General features: G+C 46.6%; 1 protein-coding gene across 2 annotated transcripts in view; it reads left to right on the top strand.

The window, feature by feature from the left end:
* LOC143940234 (dehydrogenase/reductase SDR family member 4-like) overlaps positions 1 to 20,056 on the top strand; it is a 205,517-nt gene that overhangs the window by 64,968 nt on the left and 120,493 nt on the right. The gene's annotated exons all lie outside the window — the stretch shown is intronic.

Below are 20,056 nucleotides of genomic sequence, written 5' to 3' on the forward strand. Positions count from 1 at the left end.
TCTGTTGGATCGTTTCTGAGGCTTCGGAAAACCTCCGGAACGATCTGATGGCTGTGGATTGCCTCCGGTGGACAAGCGGAGCTCCAGACTACATGTCCATCTTGGAGTCCATTTGCCACGCCCCTGGCACTGCCCCTTCTGATGTCAAGGACTGATGCATGTTCATCATGTGATGTCGCAAGGGGGCGGGACCACCAGATGACGTAGCCAGGTGGCCCTGCCCCTTACCTATATAAGAAATGTCAAAGCACAGAGCAGGCAGGAGGCAGGAGGCCTTCCAGGAGGTGGGAGCATTTTATTTTTTTTCAGGTGCAGCGGGCGGCGTGATTGACAATGAGGGACACTATTTTTTTTTTTTTTTCATTTTTTAAATAAAGGAATTGTCAAAAACGTGTCTCTTCTGTTTATTACTTTTTGACAATTTTTTTTTCCCTTTATTTTTTTTACTGGCACTTTTTTTTTATTTTTTTAAATAGTTTTTTTAACCAATTGCAAATGTTTTAACCAGCAACAGAAAGTTGCTTTAAAGTGGTTGTAAACTCCTTATGAGGTGTACACACGATAGGAATTTGGTCGGAAAAAGCTCTGATGGTTTTCCAACAGGATTCTGCTCAAGCTGTCTTGCATACACACGTTCTCTGAACTTTTGACCGTCAAGAATGTGGTGACGTACAACACTACGAGGAGCCAACAAAATTAAGCTCAATGCTTCCGAGCATGTGTCAAATCGTTTCTGAGTATGCGTAGGAATTTTGCGTGTCAGAATTTGGACAGAAGATCTGAATTTCTGATTGGAACTTTTTCCGACCGAAAAATTGAGAACATGCTCTCAATCTTTTGCTGGCCAAAATTCCGCCAGCAAAAATCCGATAGAGTATTGTATCTGACTTTTGCTGGCGGAATTTCCTATCGCGTGTACGGGGCATTACAGACCACTTTTCACTACAGATAAGCCTATAATAAGGCTTATTGTAGCTACCGTGGATATCTCCTAAACCGTGTATTGACATGTGGCGATGTCATCGACACATGCGCACTGAAGCAACAGCAAGCTTGTGCCGTTGCTTCAGCTGATGTGCCTCAGCTCCTGTGTGGGAGTGACGTCATTGCAGCACTGGCCAATCACAGCACCGGAGCCCGCGATATGCGGAAATAACTCCAGGAGACATGTCGCCATGCAGAGCAGTGTGCCGGGACTGCTGTGGGGGCTTCGATTGAAGGTGAGTATTTCATAATGAGCTAGTATGCTATGCATACTAGCTCATTTTACCTTTTTGTCTTGCAGGCTTTTTTTATGTTTTGTTTTGTTTTTTCATGGATTTACGACCACTTTAACAATTCTGCAGTGTATGGATGCCCTGCCAATCATCAATCACTAGGCTTCCATTATAGCAATACATTTTCACAGGTTTAATGAAGAAATTAATCTACAGTGTATCCTGACTAGGGATGAGCTTCGAGTTCGAGTCAAACTCATGTTCGACACGAACATTGCCTGTTCGGCGATTTTGGGGTTTTCGTGGCAAATTCGAAAAGCCGGGAACGCCCTGTACAAGTCTATAGGAGAAATCAAAAGTGCTAATTTTAAAGGCTAATATGCAAGTTATTGTCCTAAAAAGTGTTTGGGGACCTGGGTCCTGCCCCAGGGGATAGATCAATGCAAAAAAAAAGTTTTAAAAACTGCATTTTTTTTCGGGAGCAGTGATTTTAATAATGATTAAAGTGAAACAATAAAAGTGTAATATTCCTTTAAATTTCGTACCTGGGGGGTGTCTATAGTATGCCTGTGAAGGGGTGCATGTTTCCCGTGCTTAGAACTGTCCCTGCACAAAGTTTCATTTCTGCAGGAAAAAAAGTCTTTTAAAAACACTCGCGGCTATATTGAATTGTCGGCTCCCATAATACAGAGAACACTCATTGAGTTTCCCTTACAACAGAGGGGTGCGGGGTCACCCATACGAAGCCCAGCTTCCCCCACAAGCGTCAGAGAGGGGCGGGGTCAGGTGACGGGTGGCCCCGCCCTCCTCATATAAGAAACGTCAGCCGCTGGGATCCCCGCGGTGTCTCCTCGGTGGAGACAGAAGATGGATGGATTCACTGCGCTGGACTGAGAAATCACCCGCTGCTGGATCAGATCAGCCATCGCTGGACCCCCGAGAGATGATCATCTGTCGCTAGATAGCAAGCGTGGATTACCACCGCTGGAATCTTTATTTTTTTTTCATAAGTGTGTTTGTCTTATTTAACTATATTTTTACACTTTCTTTGTGAAATGGCCGGAGTACTTTTGTACCCCCTTACCATTTCAAACAGGGGGGGCCGCGATCTGGGGGTCCCCTTGTTAAAGGGGGCTTCCAGATTCTGATAAGCCCCCCGCCCGTAGACCCCCACAACCATCAGCCAGGGTTGTGGGGATGAGGCTCTTGTCCCCATCAACATGGGGACATGGTGCTTTGAGGGGTCACAGACCCAATGTTGAGGGCATGTGGCCTGGTACGGTTCCGAGGGGGGGCGCTCTCTCGTCCCCCCCTCTTTTCCTGCGGCCTGCCAGGTTGCGTGCTCGGATAAAGGGTCTGGTATGGATTTTTAGGGGGACCCCCCCACCTCAATTTTTTATTTTATTTTTGACACGGGGTTCCCCTTAATATCCATACCAGACCTGAAGGGCCTGGTAATTGCATTTGGGGGAACCCCCACGCTTTTTTTTTTTTTTTTTATAAATTACTTTCAATGTATTACAGGAACCGACAATTCATTATAGCCGCGAGTGATTTTAAAGGCCTTTTTTTTTTCTGCAGAAATGACACTTTGTGCAGGGACAGTTCTAAGCACAGGAAACATGCGCCCCTTCATAGGCATACTATAGACACCCCCCAGATACGAAATTTAAAGGAATATTACACTTTTTTTTTTTTTTTCAAATATTTTTTATTAAATTTTTGAAACAGGGAAAAACAAGAATTGTACGTATTTCACAATCTTGAACATTAATATCACAGAAGGAAAACATAAAGTACAGTATGAGTAGTAATAGCACGTAAAGCGAACATAAAGTGAGCAGGGAATTAGATAGTCAATGTGGAAAGGTTATCCATATAAGCATAATCCCAAACAAATTATGTAAAGCGTATTCTACAAGAAAAAAAAAAAGATAGTATGAAAAGCGAGGGAAAGAGATTGAAGAGAGGAGAGGATATAAAGAAATAAGAATAACGGTTGAGAAGAGGAGAGCGAAGAAAGCAGAGAAGATTCGGTCATTTGGAGCCACCCACAAAAAGGGCATCAATGCGGTATAATACCGTAAATACTTCTTTGAACAATAATTAACAAATAGTAATTCGTAATCAAGAGCAACAACGTAAGACATCTTACCATTAATGGTTTGAGTCAAACCAGTCAACCCACATCTTCCACTTATTATCATGCTGTTTCCGGACTCCATTCCTGCTAGCAATCAATGACTCATATACATGGTTCTGTTTAGTTAAATCTAGTACTTCAGATAGATTAGGGGCTCTAGTAGACTTCCAGCTCTTAGCAATTAGTAGTCTAGCCGCTAATAAAACGTGTATAACAACTGTGTGACAGCTATGGGGAAAACGTTGAATGCCCAGGTTTAGGACTGCAAGTTCTGGATTCAAAGGAGTTAATATCCCTGTGATACGTGAGATGCAGTGGAACACAGTATTCCAAAAACTGGAAATATGTTTACAGAACCAAAACATATGTGAAATAGTGCCCACTTCACCACACTCCCTCCAACATAGGGGGGATGTGGATGGAGAGATCTTAGCCAAGAGAAATGGTGTCCAGTACCATCTCGAAGCTATTTTGTGTGTGAGTTCCCAGTGATTTACACATTTAGTCGCTTTATGAACAGATTGAAACGCAGTTTTCCAGTCCTGTATATCAAAACATTTATCAAAGTCTGATGCCCACTTAGCAAAAGGACCTGAGTTAGTGAATGTAAGTTTATGCTGAAACTCATAATACATAAGGGAAATGCCCTTGGAGGAGGGCGTAGGCTTGGTAAAAAATTGCCAGATTTTGTTCGGGATAGGAACAGAGGGGGTATGTAACGATTTGAGAAGGTGCGTTATTTGGATATAGTGGTAATATTCCGTATAAGGTAAGTCATATTCTAGTTTAAGTGCATCGAATGATTTAGGTAAATCTCCTTGGTAGATGTGTTCCACGAGAGTGATACCTTGAGCTCGCCATCTCGAGAAGTCTGCATATGGGATCATGTGAGTTAGGATTTCTACAGGTATAGGAATATTGGTAACTGAGGAGGCTGTGTCAGCTAAACCGCATAAATCTCTCCAGGCCATCAGAGATGCCTGAAGAGTCGGAGGTAGACTGCGTAGGGAGAAAGGTCTCCATGAATCCAGGAGCAATAACATACGTAAGTCTTTTGTTGGGCTGAGAGATTGTTCTATGCCGCACCAGAGGGCCTCTGGTAAGGGAGAGAACCAATATTTAAGCGAGGTGAGTATGGCCGCTCTATGGTAATCTTTTAGGTCTATCATACCCATCCCCCCAGCAGATCTATGTTTAATTAAGAGGGTTCTGGTGGATCTAGGGCGTTTACCTCCCCATATGTATTGTTGGAGAATACGAGTAAGTGATGCTAAGTGACTTTTTTTAAGAGGTATGGGCAGCGTACGAAACACGTACAGTATCTGAGGTAGTAGGAGCATTTTAAAAGACGCCAGCCTACCTGACCAGGAGAGTTCCGCTTTGGCAAGCCTTTTCGCCTCTTTTTCTATCTTGGCAATAAGCGGAATATAGTTGGCATCAGCTAATGTGGATAAATCAGATGTAATTTGCAAGCCTAGATATGTGATATTGTTGTCGGCCCAAGAGTAAGGAAAATTGCTTTTTAAACTGAATTGTAGAGGGGGCGGTAGATTAAGGCCCAGGATAAGAGATTTCGTGAAATTAACTTTATAGTACGATACAGAACTGAACTAGTTAAGGATGGAATGGGCATTGGATAGGGAGGTGGACGGGGAAGACAGGAATAAAATAACGTCATCAGCAAATAAGCTGATAGTATGGGACCTGCCAGAGAATTAGTATCCTAAGATACCAGGATGTGTTCTAATTTTTTCAGCAAGGGGCTCTATTAGTAAGTTAAAAATGGAGGGGGATAGGGGACAGCCCTGCCTAGTACCATTTGTGATAGAAAATGGGGAAGATAACATGTTGGAGGAGTATACCTGGGCACAAGGGGAAGAGTACAAGGCCAAGATGGCTAATAGTATGGGACCCGAAAACCCAAACCTACCCAAAGTCTGAGTCATATATCCCCAGTGGACCCTGTCGAACGCCTTCTCCGCATCCAAAGATAACAGCAGAGAAGGCGTTCGACAGGATCCAGCATGATAGACCACATCCACCACTCTTCTGGTGGCATCAGAGGCTTGTCTGCCTTTTGTAAAACCAGTTTGTTCCGGTCCAATCAAGGATGGTAAAATAGGAAGGAGCCTGTGAGACAAGATTTTGGCATATAACTTTACATCGGTATTTAGTAACGATATTGGTCTGAAGTTAGCCGGGGTAGTAGGCTCCTTCCCAGGCTTCGGTATAGTAACAATGAATGCATTAAGCATTTCAGGGGGGAATGAGGCAGAGGACACAGCAGTCGAGAAGACCGTTTCTAGAGCTGGGGACAGAACTTCCAAGAAATTTCTGTAGTAACAATTCGGGAGGCCATCAGGTCCTGGAGATTTTCCCTGTGGAAGAGTTTTAATAGCTTTTCGGATCTCAGGTTCCATGATCGGTGAATTGAGAGAGTCTAATTGTTCCTGTGATAGGGTAGGAAGGGACAGGTCAGCTAAAAATTTTTGAATGTCAGTCGCAGTAGGTTGTGGTGTGGTTGGGTCGTCTCTCAGGTTGTACAGTGCAGAATAATATTCCGCAAAGGAATTGGCTATGTCTAGAGGGTTGTAGATCTTACTCTTATCAGAAGTACGGAGTAGGAATGGGATGTTAGTTTTATGTTTACTGCTTTTCAGTCTCTGAGCTAGTAGTTTACCAGCTCGGTTACCAGACGCGTAGTGTGATACTTTCAGTGAGTGAACATGTTTATCGTATTGCTCTAGTAGGAGGAGCCTGAGATCCGAGCGCAATTTGGTTAGACGATGTGATATGGTGGGGCTAGATTTGCTTGGGGATTTGTTTTGGCTTTCTAATTGTTTAATCTCAGTAAGGATGGTGTCAAGCCTTTGTGTCCTCTGCCTCCTCACCCGTGAGCCAAGCTGAATAAGAATACCCCTAATAAAGGCCTTATGGGCACACCAAACAGTAAACGGGTTAGTTACAGAAGAAGCGTTAAAAGAGAAATATTCTTTCAGTTTTCCAGAAATATAAGTACCGTATATACTCGAGTATAGGCCGACCCGAATATAAGCCGAGGCCCCCAATTTACCCCCAAAAAACTGGAAAACTTATTGACTCGTGTATAAGCCGAGGGTGAGACATGGCTGTCCATCCCTGTGTGTCCGTCCATCCCTGTGTGTGTGTCCGTCCATCCATCCCTGTGTGTGTGTCCATCCATCCATCCATCCCTGTGTGTGTGTGTCCGTCCATCCATCCCTGTGTGTGTATCCATCCATCCATCCATCCCTGTGTGTGTGTGTGTGTGTGTGTATTCATCCATCCATCCATCCCTGTGTGTGTGTGTGTGTGTGTGTGTGTGTGTGTGTGTATCCATCCATCCCTGTGTGTGTGTGTGTGTGTGTGTATCCATCCATCCATCCATCCCTGTGTGTGTGTGTGTGTGTGTGTGTGTGTGTGTGTGTCCAGCCTACCTGTGTCCCAAGCCTCCGTCCCGAGCCGCCGTCGTCCCGAGCCTCCTCCGTCCCGTGCCGTGCCTCCTCCGTCCCGTGCCTCCTCCGTCCCGTGCCGTGCCTCCTCCGTCCCGTGCCTCCTCCGTCCCGTGCCGTGCCTCCTCCGTCCCGTGCCTCCTCCGTCCCGTGCCGTGCCGATGGATCGCCGCTCTTCTCGGCGGCCATTCTACAATTCAAAATTCCGCCTCCGCCTGTGATAGGCGGAACACTCAATTTCCCAGCAGCCTGTGTTCCGCCTATCACGGACATCCTCTCATACTCGTCCGTAGTATGAGAATGAGCGGATGTCCGTGATAGGCGGGAACACTGACTGCTGGGAAATTCAGTGTTCCGCCTATCACAGGCGGAGGCGGAGAAGGAGGCGCGGCTTTTGAATTTTAATGTCCGCCGTCTGTCTGCTCGATACGCTGATCGAGCAGTCAGACAGCGGTGACTCGAGTATAAGCCGAGGGGGCACTTTCAGCCTCAAAAAAGAGGCAGAAAATCTCGGCTTATACTCGAGTATATACGGTAACATGCTGCGGTTGTTGAAGAATATGAGGATTAGCACACCAGACACTAGCAGGTGTCCGACCGCGCCCCCCATCCACCGTAATGGACACGGGGGCATGGTCAGACCATGTAATATCGTGGATAGTTGAAGATGAAATATTTTGAAGTAAAAATTTGTCAGTTAAGAATAAGTCAATACGTGAATATGAGTTGTGTCTGGAGGAATGGAAGGAGTAGTCTCGTTCAGTGGAATGTTGACACCTCCAGACATCATATAGGGCTTCAGCATGTAGTAAAGGTTGCAGATTAGGTAAAGGGCGCTGCGCTTTAGAAGTTGTCCACCTCGTAATTAGGCGTAATATTGAAGTCTCCGCAAATTAACAGTTCGCCTCGTTTTATTGGTTCTACTTTACGCAAAAGCTTTTTTAGAAAGCGTATCTGGTGGGTGTTGGGTGCATAAAGATTAATCAAGGTGATAAGTTTATTGTCTAAACTGCCAACCAGCACAATGTATCGTCCTTCAGGGTCAATGAGGGAGTCTTGGAGAGTGAACGCAAGGGAATCCTTTACAGCAACAAGGACTCCTCTTTTTTTAGCAGGAGCGGAAGCTCGGAAAATATGTGGAAATCTGGGGTGTTTGAAGACAGGTTCGTTAGAAGATAACCAGTGTGTTTCTTGAACACATAGGATCTCCGAGCCCAACTGTAGGGCTTCTTTCCACAGTGAGGCTCGTTTGGCGGGGTGATTTAGTCCCCGAACATTGAAGGAGGTTACCTTGAATTATAGATCGTAGGGAAAGAAAGCTGTGATGTAAGGTACCTTAATAACTGGATAAGCCTCTTGGAAATCCGGTGAAGAGGTCCACTGTTGAAGATGTCGGAAGAGTCGTCTTCTCGCGGGATGCAGCAGCTCCATGACCGAGGTTGTAGAGAAAATAAAAAAATAATAGATATATAAAGAAAAAAGAAAAGTCAAATAAGGGTAAAGCATCAACATGTGAGGAGGTAAAAAGTTGGATTCTCACAGGAATCCGATGGCAGACATACTGCACATATTGCAAACTGGGGAGAAAACGGGCTGAGAGTTCCAGAGCATCTGAGATCTTGTTGTGTTAATTATTATCCAACCGGGGTGTACTCTTATCCGACCTCTTACTGTGTCGCTTGCGGGATACGACTTGCCAATCATTACTTACTGTCGGAGGGGAGCTAGGAGCTCGGTCGCTTGGGTCTTGGGCTGGTAAAATGTCCCATAATCGGAGCATATTCAAGCCTTCATCCAAGTCAGAGATTACGGATGTTTTACCGTCCCGGGTGACAATAAGTTTGGTCGGGTATCCCCACCTATAGAGGATGTTGTGATTCCTCAATGCTTTGGTGATTGACAGGAGGGACCCATGCTTTTGCATAGTGTATTGTGAGAGGTCTGCATACAGTTGTAGGTTTGAGTATGGTTCCGGTGGATCAGAGTTCTTACGGTAGGCGGCCATCAAGTTTTCTTTCACATGGTAAAAGTGCACCCTCATTAACACGTCCCGAGGTGTGTTGTCAGAAAGGTGTGACGGCCTGGGGAGACGGTGTATACGGTCGATGACCAATTCAGTGGATGGGAGCGAGGGTAGATATGCCACAAGTAGGTCTTTAGCGTATTGATGTAGTTGCGCGGGTGGTACGCTCTCAGGGACCCCGCGTAGCTTTATATTGTTGCGGCGGGACCTGTCCTCGAGGTCCGCCATTTTGGCCTTAAGCCAGGCTACTTCATCCGCCTGATCATTGTGGGAGTCTACAAGTGTGTTATATGAAGTGGCATATTCCCCCATTTTTTTTTCAACATGGTCGACTCTACCACCCAATGCAGTCACTTCTGATTTAAAGTTTCGCATGCATTCCATCATATCAGAGTGTAATGAGCTCCGCAGGGAGACTAGCATGTCTTTAAGAGTAGTGTCAGATATGGGTTGGTTCAGCGTAGGGAAAGAGTTAATGGTATCAGCCAAGTCTCTAGTGTCGTCCATGGAGCTTATGTGTGCACTAACCTCGTTCCCCGATGGGTCTGTCGCCAGGCGAGGCCGTGATTTGACCGGGCTACAGGACAGCGGCGTCGATGCATCCGGAGACCGTCGTTGGGACCCTCTGTCTGAGCCTGGGCTCGGTGATGCCGAAGAGGACGGAGAGAGAGGCCCGGCAGGCGGGGAAGAAGAGCCGCCTCCGGCGCCATCTTGGGCCTCGTGGCCTTTAGGAGTGAAAAAGTCCCGAAGTTTCCTCGGTTGGGAAGGGTTGCTCCGTTTGCGGGTCATCTCCGGAGGGTGAGTATACACTCGGGAGCCAGTTGGGGTATCCGTAGTGATGATCCGCCGCCTCCGTTTGCTTTAGATCTCGGTGCTGGAGCGGAGCTCTCTCACTGCGCGTCCATACCGCTGCGCGCTAGCCACGCCCCCCAGGAATATTACACTTTTATTGTTTCACTGCTCCTGAAAAAACGGACGTTTTTAAAACCCAGGTCCCCAAACACTTTTTAGGACAGTAACTTGCATATTGGCCTTTAAAATTAGCACTTTAGATTTTGAACGTTCGAGTCCCATAGACTTTAATGGGGTTCTAAAGTTCACACAAAGTTTAGGTCTGTGCGCAGGTTCTGGTGCGAACCAAACAGGGGGGTGTTCGGCTCATCCTTAATTCTGACACTGTTATGTTTCTGTGGAGGGTCCATCATTTTTCTCACCACCCACTATCCCTTTATCACACATTGGGGGTTATTTTTGAAAGGCAAATCCACTTTGCACTACAAGTGCAAACTACAAGTGCAAAGTGCACTTGGAAGTGCAGTCGCCGCAAATCTGAGGGATAGATCTGAAATGAGGGGAAGCTCTGCTGATTTTATCAGCACAATTTCAAGAGCACTTTGCACTTGTAGTGCAAAGTGGATTTGCCTTTAGTAAATAACCCCCATTGTGTGATTCCTTAACATATAAGCACCTTGTGGAGTAAGAAGAAATGGGAGCAATGCTGGAGGCAATTTACAGCACACAGTAATTTTGGTAACATAATTATTAATGTGGAATGTATGTTCCTTGCTAAAGAACATTATGTTCTATCACATAGGTAGGCAAACTTTTGAGCACAGTGTTTTCAAAGGAATTGATTGTGCCAAATTTAATCAGGATAAGGGATTTTTATAGAGTAAATGCTGCAAACTACTTGAGTAATAGCTACTAATTAACCCTTTCATGGCTAAGCCTATTTCTGACATTTGTTGCTTACAAGTTAAATATTTCTTGCTAGAAAACCTTTTTATTTATTTTTTTACTTTGACTTTTTTTACTTTTTGCTATAATAAATAGCCCCCAAAAATATATAAAAAAAATATATTTTTTTCCTCAATTTAGGCCATATGTATTCTTCTACACATTTTTGGTAAAAAAAAAATGCAATACACGTATATTGATTGGTTTGCACAAAAGTTATAGCGTCTACAAAATAGGGGATAGATTTATAGCTTTTTTATTATTATTATTATTTTTTACTAGTAATGGCAGTGATTTGCGATTTTTTTTTCTTTTTTTTTTTTTTTTTTATCGTGGCTACCACATTATGGCAGACACGTCTGACAATTTTGACCACATTTTTGGGACCATTGGCATTAATACAGCAATCGGTGCAATTAAAAATGCACTGATTACTGTAAAAATGTCACTGGCAGTGAAGGGGTTAACACCAGGGGGCAGTGAAGGGGTTAAGTGTGTCCTAGTTTGTGTTCTAATAAATTCACAGGGATGTATCTTAGCCCTTTTTTAAATATTGGCGCTACATTTGCTTTTCTCACATCAGCTGGTACCATTCCAGTCAGTAGACTGTTTGTAAAAATTGCCTGGCCTGGCCTGACAATTACTTGACTGAATTCCTTAACCACTTAAGGACCAAGCCTCTTTTTCAGACTCGGTGTTTACATGTTTAAAACTGTTTTTTTTTGCTAGAAAATTACTTAGAACCCCCAAACATTATATATATTTTTTTCTAACACCCTAGAGAATAAAATAGTGGTCATTGCAATATTTATTTTTTTAATAAAATAAGATAACAGTAAAATGAACCCAATTTTTTTTTTTTATATTGTGAAAGATAATGTTATGCCAAGTAAATTGATACCCAACATGTCACGCTTCAAAATTGAACCTGCTAGTGAAATGGCGTCAAACGTTTACCCTCAAATCTCCATAAGTGACATTTAAAAAATTCTACAGGTTGCATGTTTTTCTTCACAGAGGATGTCTAGGGTTAGAATTTTTGCTCTTGTCTACTGATCGCGCAATATCTCACATGTGTGGTTTGACTACCGTTTTTAAATGCGGGTGCTACTTACATATGCGTTAGCTTCTGCGCGCAAGCTCGTCGGACAGGGTGTTTTTAAAAAAAAAAATCTTATTTATTTCACTTGATTTTATTTATATTTACACTGTTTAAAAAAATAAAAAAAAAAGTTGATCGCTTTTATTCCTATTACAAGGAAGTTAAACATCCCTTGTATTAGAAAAAAAGCATGACAGGTCCTCTGAAATATGAGATATGGGTTCAAAAAGTCCTCAGATCTCATATTTGGACTTAAATGCAATAAAACATTTTTTGGAAAAATTACATTGAAAAAATGTGCCTTAAAGTATGGGCGGCAGTGACATTTTGACGTCGCTTCCGCCCTGCTATGGTATAGAGACAGGTGGGGGCCATCTTAGCCTCACTCGTCTCCATACCACAGAAAAGACAAGTCCCGATCACCTCCTCCGCTACTGACGACTCCGGTAAGCGGCAGATGGCGTGGGAGAGCGACTGGAGGGGGGGCACCTCTTCCGCCACCAAGAACAGCGATCTCGCGGCGAACCCGTCACAGAGATCACCATTATCGTACACCCGACCGGCGCCTGAAGAGATGGATATCTCAGTTGTGGCAGCAACTGCTGCCGTTACCGAGATATCCCTCTTAAAAAAAATGGACTTACATCGGCGTGCGCTGTTCATTAAGTGGTTGAGGACCCTCGGGTGCAAGCAATCTGGTCCCGGCGACTTATTAATGTAAAGTCCTTCAAGTCCAATTCTAATTCTGTCCTCTGTTAGTCATGAGGGTACTTCCTGTGACATGTCATGAGGACAAACATTGCAGTTTTGGTTAGTGAAGCCCCCCAATTTGTGAAGACTGGGGAGAGGAATAAATTCAATACCTTTGCCATATTTCCATCCTTAGTAACCAGTAGGGATGAGCCGAACTCCCCCGGTTCAGTTCACACCAGAGCTTTCGAACGGACCGAAAATTCATGCGAACTTTAGAACCCCATTGAAGTCTATGGGACTTGAACGTTCAAAATAAAAAGTGCTAATTTTAATGGCTAATATGCAAGATATTGTCCTAAAAAGGGTTTGGGGACCCGGCTCCTGCCCCAGGGGACATGGGTCAATACCTACATTTTTTTTAAAACCAACCGTTTTTTTGGGAACACTGATTTTAATGACGATTAAAGTGAAAAAAAAAGTTAAATATTTCTTTACATATCATGCCTGGGGGTGTCTATAGTATGCTTGTGAAGTGGCACGTGTTTCCCGTGTTTAGAACAGTCCCTGCACAAAATGACAATTAACAGAAAAAAGGTAATTTAAAACTGCTTGAGGTTTTAATGTAATATCTGGTTCCGGCAATACGGATGAAAATCATTGAGAAAATGGCATGGGTAGCCCCCCCTGCCCATTATCAGCCCCTCTGGGTCTTGTACGGATATTAAGGGGAACCCCGTACCCAAATTAAAAAAAGGAAAGGCGTGGGGCCCCCAGGCCCTATATACTCAGAACAGCAGTATACAAGCGGTGCAAACAAGACAGGGACTGTGTAGGTTTGTTGTGTTAAGTAGAATCTGTTTGTAATTTTGAACTGGTACATTTTTAAAGTTTTAGCTCCAGTCAAAAAATCAATTTTTAAGATTTTTGGAAAACATAGGGAAGGGTTATCAACCCTGTATAACTTTTTTGGCCGCCCGTCTTTTTTCATCTCACTTCCTGTTGTGTCCTTCCGTTTGCAAGTAGGAGACGTTTGTAAGTTGGATGTTCGAAAGTAGGGGCCTGCCCTATATGCTCTGCAGAAATGGGGGCCTAAGGTGTTGATATTGCACTGCTTGCTGGTGCCACGACACTGCAACCTCTCCCAGATACTCTAGTTGGAGTGCAGGAATGAGCCCTGCTGCAAAGCATTGCACTCTAATTACATGCAGTCAGTCAACATAACAGGACAGTCACTCAGCATCAGCATAGGCAGTCTTGAAGGGATGTGACATTTCAAAAAAAAAATTATTCGGTTACATCAGCTTCAGGTGCTTGGTAGCTGGTGGTGATCCAAGACTGATTCATCTTTATTAAGGTCAGTCGATCAACCGAGTCGGTGGACAGGCACAACCTGTGATCGGTTACAAAGCCACCAGCAGCACTGAAGGTGCGTTCCGAAAGAACGCTGGTTACGGGACAGGCCAGTAGCTAAATTGCATACTGTGCAAGCTCTGGCCAGTGATCCATCCTCAAGACCCAGTAAGCCAGAGGATTTTTGGTGGGAAAGGTGTCCAAGTCTGACCTTGCCCCTAGGTATTCCTGCACCATGTAAATCAGACGATGGCGATGGTTGCTGGAACTGATCATACCTTTGGGCTGCGGACTAAATAATTGTCTGAACACATCAGACGGCCACCTACTCCACCACTCCTTCTGTGACTGAGCGAAGCCTCAGCAAAACGTTGTCCAGGACCAGGAGTTTGTAACCTCCCAGTCTCTGGGAACGCGTTGCACAGACCTTTCTGCAAGGCCTCCCGGAGATGTCTCATCCTCTGCTCCCTCTGCAACGGCAAGATAAGGTCCGCAACCTTACCCTTTTACCGTGGATAAAGGAGAGTGGCCAGCCATTAATGGTCCCTCTCCTTGATCCGAAGAATACGAGGATCCTTCCGCAGGCTTTGCAGGATCAGGGAGGCCATGCAGCGTAGGTTAGCTGAGGCATTCGGTCCGGAGTCCTCTGGGTCACTAAGGACAACATGATCCGTAGCCACCACCTCCCAGCCACGTACAAGTCCACGTGTTTCTTGGGACTGTAAATCATCCCTAAAAGACTGCTGCTGATGCTAAGTACCAGGCTCCACCTCCATGCTGACACAAGCCGCCACCTCCTCCTCCTCCTCCTCCTTCTCCTTCTCCTCCTCCTCTTCCTCTGTGATAGGTGGGACAGCAGGAACACTGTCTGGATAAAGGGAGCTTGAGAGGCAAGGACGTCCTCTTCTTCCTGCCTCTGTTCTGCCTCAAGTGCCCTGTCCATTATTCCACGCAGCGTATGCTCCAACAGGTGGACAAGATGTACAGTGTCACTGATGCATGCACTGTCACTGCTCACTATCCTCGTGGCCTCCTCAAATGGTGACAGGATGCATCCCTGATCATGCCTCACTGGCGTGGTGAGAAAAAAAAAAAAGCTCCTCTGATCCTGTCCTGGTGCCGTAGTCGCACAGGTACTCATTGATTGCCCTCTGCTGCGTGTGCAGCAGCTGCAGCATGGCCAACGTTGAGTTCTACCTGGTGGGCATGTCACATATAAAGCAGTTCTTGGGCAGGTTAAACTCCTTTTGGAGCTCAGCCAGCTGAGCACTGGCATTAAATGATCGGCGGAAATGCACACAGACTATCCTGGCCTGCCTAGGGACATTCTGTAAGCCCGGATACCTTCCCATGAACCGCTGCACCACCAGGTTAAGGACGTGAGCCACACAGGGCACATGGGTCAGTTGTCCCTGTCGGAGGGGGGAGAGGAGGTTGGTGCCATTGTCGCAAACCACCATTCCTGGCTTAAGCTGGCATGGCATCAACCACCTCTCGTCCTGCCCCTGCAGAGCTGACAAAATATCTGCCCCAGTGGGGCTCCTGTCCCCCAAACAAACTAGCGCAAGCACGGCATTGCATCTTTTTGCCTGCTTACTTGTGTAGCCCCTTGAACGCCTACGAAGCACTGCTGGTTCCGAGGACAGAGCACTGGAAGAGGCCATGGAGGAAGAAGAGGAGGGGGTGGAGGAGAGAGGTGTGTCACAACCAGTAGGAGCATTTTGGAGGCGTGGTGGCGGAACAACCTCCAACACTACTGCACCTTGTCCTGCATCCTTCCCAGCTGCCAGAAGAGTGACCCAATGGGCCGTGAAAGATGGGTAACGTCCCTGTCCATACCTGTTGGACCATGAGTCAGCGGTAATATGCACCTTACCACTGACCACCCTGTCCAGCGAGGCAAGGACATTGCCTTCCACATCCTGGTAGAGAGTCGGAATCGCCTTCCATAAGAAAGCGGCGTTTGGGGACCTGCCACTGAGGAACCGCACATTGCACAAACTCACGGAAACGGGGCTGTCAGGGCTGGCTTAGCCCTTCCTTCTCTGGGCTGGCCGCTCAGCTGTCCGCTAATTGCCAGCTCTCTTCTCTGTCCACAGTAGGGATGAGCTTCGTGTTCGAGTCGAACGTACGTTCGACTCGAACATTGGCTGTTCGGCTGTTCGGCCGTTCGGCGAATTCCGAACGTTTGGGCCGTTCGCGTAAAAATTCGAGTGACACGCGCGCAGACCACAATGAACTGCGGTGGCGCAGTGCATTGCTGCCCCATGATTGGCCAAGCATGCACTGTGACCCCGCATGCTTGGCCAATCGCAGCGCCGGCAGCGAGGAGAGCCATGATTGGCCACAGGCATCCTGCCTGTGGCCAATCATAGCTCAGGCTGTGTAGTGCACGCCCCACACTATATAAGGCCGCCTTTGAGGCGGCCTCCTGTAGTGTGTTACTTAGCATCTGAAGCAGTGGGTGTTCTGTGTACCTTCAACACAGTACACACCAATCGTTTTTGGCTGATTTCCTATCTTGCTGCTGTGTAGTGGTTGTTGTCTGTGCCCTGACTGCAGTATACACCACTATATTCACCTCACCTATATAGCTAGTGATCTAGCTTTAACCACTTAACTGCCCATTGCCGATTAACGGCTTCAGGGCGGTTGTTTAACTCTGAGAGGCCGTTAATTAACGGCCTCCCAGAATTCTGCTCTCACGTGCCCCGAGGTGCGCGCACTCGAGAGCATCCGTGACCGCCGGGTCGCATCACGGATCACGGTAAACGGCCGCTCATAGCGGCCGTTTACCACGTGATTGCTCTGTCAAATGACGGAGTGATCACTTGGAAACAAACCGGCGTCATGTTATGACGCCGGTTCCTCCCTCCCCTCTCTGTACCGATCGGTACAGCGGAGGGGAAAGAGATCGGTGTCAGCAGCGATGTGGGCTGCATCTGCAGTGCCCACATCGCTGCTCACCGAATTTAACCCCTCAATTCCCTGCCAATACTCTGCAATACCAGTGCATACTCTGCAGTACCCTGCCATTACTCTGCAGTGCAGTACCCTGCCATTACTCTGCAGTGCAGTACCCTGCCATTACTCTGCAGTACCCCCCATTACTCTGCAGTAACCCCCATTACTCTGCAGTACCCCCCAATACTCTGCAGTACCCCCCAATACTCTGCAGTAACCCCCATTACTCTGCAGTAACCCCCATTACTCTGCAGTACCCCCCATTACTCTGCAGTACCCGCCATTACTCTGCAGTACCCCCCATTACTCTGCAGTACCCCTCAATACTCTGCAGTACCCGCCATTACTCTGCAGTACCCCCAATACTCTGCAGTACCCCCCAATACTCTGCAGTACCCCCCATTACTCTGCAGTACCCGCCATTACTCTGCAGTACCCGCCATTACTCTGTAGTACCCCCCAATACTCTGCAGTACCCTGCTATTACTCTGTAGTACCCCGCCAATACCCCGCCAATACTCTGTAATACCCTGCCATAAATTGCCATACCCAGCCATACTCAGAGATACCCAGCCATACTCGGTGATACCCTGAATTACCCAGCCATAGACGCCCCCCACCCCTCACCGCCCTCCGGTGCTTCTACCAACTCGCCAGTACGATCAAAGCCAGAATCTTTTTTTTATTTTTTATTTCAGGCTTCCCAGCCTAGAGGTGAGATGTGGGGTCATATTGACCCCCCAGATTTCACTGTAAAGAGGACCTGTCACCCCATATTCCTATTACAAGGGATGTTTACATTTCTTGTAATAGGAATAAAAGTGATCAAAACTATATTTTTGGGGAAAAAAATTTCAAACTAACATAAATAAAGTAAAATGAACAATAAAAAAATAAAATAAAAATTAAAGCGCCCATGTCCCCATGTGCTCGCATGTGCCACACATGTGAGGTATCGCCGAGAATGTTAGAGCGAGAGCAATAATTCTAGTCCTAGACCTCCTCTGCAACTCAAAACATGTAACCAGTAAAAAAAAAAATTAAGGTACTTCCGGTTCCGGCGCCACATGAACAGGCTGTGAGTGGACGTAGCTCCCGCCGAACCCCTCTATTTTGCTGCCTCCAGATCTGCTACAACTCCGGGGTTGCTCCCCAAAAGTCCGCCTCACCCACAGGAGACTCATGGACCGCTTTGTGGAGCGGTCTTATGCCCGGGCTGTCTCCTCTTCGCCAACCTCGGCAGAAGACGCGGCCCTCAGCGCGGCCAAGATGGCGACCGCGCCTCCAGCGGACCAGGCCGGGCCCTTGCTCCCAGCAGAACTACAGGGAACTCACCAACCGGCGGGCATTGCCCAAGAAGTTGTTGCCCTTCTAGGCCCTACTTTAACCGCCACAGTGGATGCAGCCGTACACAAAGGGCTGGAGCAGCTACATATAGAACTACAAGTACAAGCGCAACGCATCACTCAGACGGAGGATCGGATCTCTTACCTGGAAGATGATACTGCGGCGCAATCGGCGACGCTCGCCCGACTCACAGCGGAGACGAGAGACCTGTGGGATAAGATCGATGACCTCGAGAATCGCTCCAGAAGGAACAATCTTCGGATCATTGGTCTGCCGGAAACGGTCACTGCGAACAACCTCGCTGACATCTGTGCTAAACTCATACCGGAACAATTGGGTATCCGCATACCCTGTACGATCGAACGGGCTCATCGCATCGGCCAATTTGAGGATACCCGCACTAAGCCTCGCCACGTCATTGTGCGGTATCTCAATTATGCTGACAAGGCAGCGATTCTGCAAGCATTCCGGCGCAATCGTACCTTAACCGTTGAGGGAGCTAAGCTTCTGCTATTTGCCGACTATTCCGCTGAGGTCATGAAGCGCAGGAAAGCGTTCGCTTCGGTTTGTACCGCGCTGCACCACCAACAAATAAGATTCTCCTTAGCATACCCTGCTATTCTGCGAATGGAAACACCCTCGGGAGAACGACTATCTTTTACGTCACCGGACGAAGCAGCGAACTACTTGGCCCAAACCACCACGGAAATGGACCATACGGATGCATCGGTCGGCTCTCCGTCCAGACCTGAACCTCGTGATCGCAGACCGCACTCCAGCCCTCGCAAGCCGCCGTATAAGCGCACCCGACTCACTCAGCTTTCGCATCGTGAAGGAAATCGCGGTCGTTGAAACCGAACACTTCTACAGAAAAGACCACGCTACTGTTCATCACGCTGAAGATGGAATTGGCTTGCAGAGTACACGTTTGTTCGTTTCTTTTATTTCTATTTCTCTCCTGGGCCCACACTTCTACCATTTACGTTATGTTAACAGTTCCTTCGTGTTCTAGTTTTGGACTTTTATGTTTCCTTTAGCGCCCTCGGTCTGGGATATTATCACTGCAACACCTTTGCTGTCCCCCGCGTGAGGAGCTTTACTCTACTCGGCTCTTGATCTCTCCTGGACATTACTTAAGAGTGAGGGGGAGGCGGGAGGGTCGGTATCCACGTACAGTTGGATGTGGAAAAAAGTGAAGTACATGATAGATGATGTAGATACTTTATGGGTATCACTTTATACTATGTTCACTACAGGTTATGTTCCACGTTACATGTGGTTTTTTACTTTGTGTTTTTCTGACTATTGTATGCCTTTCAGCCTAGCAACGACACGATCTTTGAGTGCTCCCCTATCTGGCGGATCGTGCTTTTGGGGGAGATTTCTCCGCTACCTCTTAGAGCTAACATCTGAATTACCACCACTATGGCGTCGCCAGTCGAGGGGAGTCACTTGAAGATAGTGTCGTGGAATGTTAAGGGGCTTCGCTCCCAATGTAAACGCTTGATGATCCTTCGACATTTGAAGCGATTACGAGCGGATGTGGCTCTATTACAAGAGACACACCTCTCGGGCGAAGATATGCAACGCCTACGAAAACTGTGGGTGGGGGAGGTTTTTGGGTCTCCATCTGATGGCCGTAAGGCTGGGGTAGTGATTCTGTTGCACAAAAAGCTAACCTATACAGTTAAGAACGTACAAGTGGATCAATTAGGTCGCATGGTCACCGTATCACTTAAGTTAGCCCATTCGGATATAGCTATTACTAATGTCTATGCCCCCAATTCACCTGACTCTGCCTTTTTTCGTGATTTGACTACTTGGACGACGATGGTGCCAGAAGCTTTGCACGTTGTGGGAGGGGATTTTAACACGGTGATGTCCCCCGCCCTTGACCGTTCGAACAGACCCGCCGACATAGGGTCGACTCGAAACAGACCTCGCACCACATCAACGCTCTTAGCCAGAACGGTAGACCAATTACAACTACTAGACCCGTGGAGGATAACT

This window comes from Lithobates pipiens, unplaced genomic scaffold, assembly GCF_037356315.1.
Source record: "Lithobates pipiens isolate NorthernLeopardFrog02 unplaced genomic scaffold, aLitPip1_a1.2 Scaffold_3, whole genome shotgun sequence".
In the NCBI taxonomy this organism is placed as follows: domain Eukaryota; kingdom Metazoa; phylum Chordata; class Amphibia; order Anura; family Ranidae; genus Lithobates; species Lithobates pipiens.